The sequence below is a fragment of the Microcebus murinus genome, chromosome 20, assembly GCF_040939455.1.
Source record: "Microcebus murinus isolate Inina chromosome 20, M.murinus_Inina_mat1.0, whole genome shotgun sequence".
NCBI classification, from domain to species: Eukaryota; Metazoa; Chordata; class Mammalia; order Primates; family Cheirogaleidae; genus Microcebus; species Microcebus murinus.
In genome coordinates this window covers 43,142,386-43,146,468 of record NC_134123.1, presented here as the reverse complement: position 1 = coordinate 43,146,468, position 4,083 = coordinate 43,142,386, and positions in this window count along the sequence as shown.

Here is a 4,083-nt window from a genome sequence, read left to right as displayed (position 1 = left end):
AGAGGCCTACGCTGGGGGCGGGGAGGCAGGCAGGGAGCCGGAGGAGGAGGAGGGGCCCCTCCCTGGGACAACAGGGAGGGGGTTGGGCGGAGACCCTCTGGAGGCTAGAGGCGCCTGGGGCTGGCGGGCCCAGGCAGAACCTGTCATACAATGTAGCAGATTTGAAAGCCGGCCTCCACACCTGGGGTGGGGGTGGGGTCCACTCTTAAGCTCCCAACATGGCCTGACTTTACCCATCCCCAAGTCTGATCAAAGTGGCCACTAGATGACACCTAAGTACTGGTGCCAGTGTCAGCCAGACAAGAAGGGACCCTCTGACGGGGCTGACAGCGATTTTTTTTTTTCTTTCTAAAGTTTGCTTCCATTTTACAACTAGGTCTACAGGTATACCCTTGAAATGGATGCTGGTATTGAGGAAACAGGAAGTATTTTTTTCCAGTCATTTATCTGGTTCTCAATCCTCATTATTTATCATGTCCACCCGCCAAGTAATATATATAGAAAGAAAAATTAGCCAGGCATTCTGGCACATGCCTGTAGTCCCAGCTACTCAAGAGGCTGAGACAGAAGGATGACTTGAGGCCAGGAGTTTGAGGTTGCTGTGAGCTAAGCTGACACCATAGCACTCTAGCCTGGGCACCAAAAGTGAGACTCTGTCAAAAAAAAAAAAAAAAAAATTAAGAACTATGGACTTAGCAGTAAAAGCAGGGATTCAGAGATAAAAATTTCACTCTCTCTCTCTCTCTGTATGTATGTGTATATATATAAATCTGCTATAGAGAGAATAAAAGAGATAAGAAGGGAGGGAGAGATAAAAATTCCTCTCTCTCTCTCTCTATATATATATATACACACACACATATATATATATATATAAATCTGCTATAGACAGAATAAAAGAGATAAGCAGGGATGGAGAGATAAAATTTCACTCACTCTCTCTCTCTCTCTCTCTATGTATATATATATGGAGAGAGAGATCTGCTATAGACAGAATAAAAGAGATAAGCAGGGATGGAGAGATAAAAATTTCACTCATTCTCTCTCTTTCTATATATATATATATAAATCTGCTATAGACAGAATAAAAGAAATAAAAAGGGAGGGAGAGATATAAATTCCTGTCTCTCTCTCTCTATATATATATATATAAATCTGCTATAGACAGAATAAAAGAGATAAGCAGGGAGGGAGAGATAAAAATTTCACTCTCTCTCTCTCTCTCTGTGTATATATATAAATCTGCTATTGACAGAATAAAAGAGATAAGCAGGGAGGGAGAGATAAAAATTTCACTCTCTCTCTCTCTCTCTCTCTCTGTGTATATATATAAATCTGCTATAGACAGAATAAAAGAGATAAGCAGGGAGGGAGAGATAAATATTTCACTCTCTCTCTCTTTCTCTCTCTCTCTGTGTATATATATATAAATCTGCTATAGACAGAATAAAAGAGATAAGAAGGGAGGGAGAGATATAAATTCCTCTCTCTCTCTCTCTCTGTCTCTCTCTCTCTCTCTATATATATATATATATCTGCTATAGACAGAATAAAAGAGATAAGCTGGGATGGAGAGATAAGAATTTCACTCACTCTCTCTCTCTCTCTCTCTATATATATATATATATAAATCTGCTATAGACAGAATAAAAGAGATAAGAAGGGAGGGAGACATATGAATTCCTCTGTCTCTCTGTCTCTCTGTCTCTCTCTCTCTCTCTATATATATATATAAATCTGCTATTGACAGAATAAAAGAGATAAGAAGGGAGGGAGAGATATAAATTCTCTCTCTCTATATATATATATAAATCTGCTATAGACAGAATAAAAGAGACAAGCAGGGATGGAGAGATAAAAATTTCACTCTCTCTCTCTCTCTCTGTGTATATATATAAATCTGCTATAGACAGAATAAAAGAGATAAGCAGGGAGGGAGAGATATAAATTCCTCTCTCACTCTCTCTATATATATGTATATATATAAATCTGCTATAGACAGAATAAAAGAGATAAGAAGGGAGGGAGAGATATGAATTCCTCTGTCTCTCTGTCTCTCTCTCTCTCTCTATATATATATATATAAATCTGCTATTGACAGAATAAAAGAGATAAGAAGGGAGGGAGAGATATAAATTCTCTCTCTCTCTCTCTATATATAAATCTGCTATAGACAGAATAAAAGAGATAAGCAGGGATGGAGAGTTAAAAATTTCACTCTCTCTCTCTCTCTCTCTGTATATATATAAATCTGCTATAGACAGAATAAAAGAGATAAGAAGGGAGAGATAAAAATTTCACTCTCTCTCTCTCCATATATATATATATATAAATCTGCTATAGACAGAATAAAAGAGATAAGCAGGGAGGGAGAGATAAAAATTTCTCTCACTCTCTCTATTTCTCTCTCTCTATATATATATATGTCTGCTATAGACAGAATAAAAGAGACAAGAAGGGAGGGAGAGATAAAAATTTCTCTCTCTGTCTCTATCTCTCTCTCTCTCTCTATATATATATATATATAAAACTGTTATAGACAGAATAAAAGAGATAAGCAGGGAGGGAGAGATAATAATTTCTCTCACTCTCTCTCTATATATATATGTCTGCTATAGACAGAATAAAAGAGACAAGAATGGAGGGAGAGATAAAAATTTCTCTCTCTGTTTCTCTCTGTCTCTCTCTCTCTGTCTCTGTCTCTCTCTCTATATATATAAATCTGCTATAGACAGAATAAAAGAGATAAGCTCAGAGGGAGAGATAAAAATTTCTATAAATCTCTCTCTCTCTGTCTCTGTCTCTCTTTCTCTCTCTCTATATATATATATAGGTCTGCTATAGATAGAATAAAAGAGATAAGCAGAGAGGGAGACATAAAAATTTCTCTCAGGCACAGCACACCAGCAATCCTAGCTCTCTGGGAGGCCAAGGTGGGAAGATTGCTAGAGGTCAGGGATTAATACCAGCCTGAGCAAGAGGAAGACCCCATCTCTACTATAAATAGAAAGAAATTAATTGGCCAAGTAATATATATAGAAAGAAAAATTAGCCGGGCATGCTGGCACATGCCTGTAGTCCCAGCTACTCAGGAGGCTGAGGCAGCAGGATCGCTTGAGCCCAGGAGTTTGAGGTTGCTGTGAGCTAGGCTGAAGCCATGGCACTCACTCTAGCCTGGGCAACAAACTGAGACTCTGTCTCAAAAAAAGTAAAAAAAAAAATTAAAAAAAAAAAAAGAAAGAAAGAAAGAAATTAATTGGCCAACTAAACACACACACACACACACATAATAAGCCGGGCATGGTGGTGCATGTCTGTACTCCCAGCTACTCGGGAGGCTGAGACAGAAGGATCACTTGAGCCCAGGAGTTGGAGGTTGCTGTGAGCTAAGCTGAAGCCATAGCACCCTAGTCCGGGCCCTAAAAGTGAGACTCTGTCTCAAAAAAAAAAAAAGAAAAAATTAATAATAATAAAAAAGGTCTTACTTACCAGAAAAAGCAGGGAGGGACAGATTATAATTTCTCTCTCTCTCTCTCTCTCTCTCTCTCTCTCTCTCTCTCTCTCTCTCTCTCTCTCTCTCTCAATGTATATATTTTCTGTGATTTTCTCCAAAGTGTTCCTTTGTCCAGGAACTGGCCCAGAGAACTGATAAATGAGGTGGACCCCGGATTGAATACTGAATGACAGTTTCAGTAAAACATTTTGGAATGCAAGAGAACTTTGGTCAGAGGGAGACATTAACATGATAAAAGTAGAGTCAAGCTTGAGATCCAGTTAAGTGGACCCCTAAAGTGAGGGGAGCTAGCAAGGAAAAGACAAGGGGTAAGGAGAAGTCACAGCAAGGAGGTTGGAGGAGGCTTTGTGGGGCTGGCGACCAGGTCACACTCCAGAGGTGGCACAGTATGATTGGTAGGGGGATAGGTTTTATTGGGAAAACGGAGAGTTTGAACCCCTGCGTTTTATTTGTTAGCAACACAAATTTTGTCAATTCACATTCCCCTGCTGAGGCCCAGTCACCTAAAGACTAGGAAATGCAATGGATAGATTGATATCTCTCTCTCTCTCTGTGTCTCTCTGTGTCTC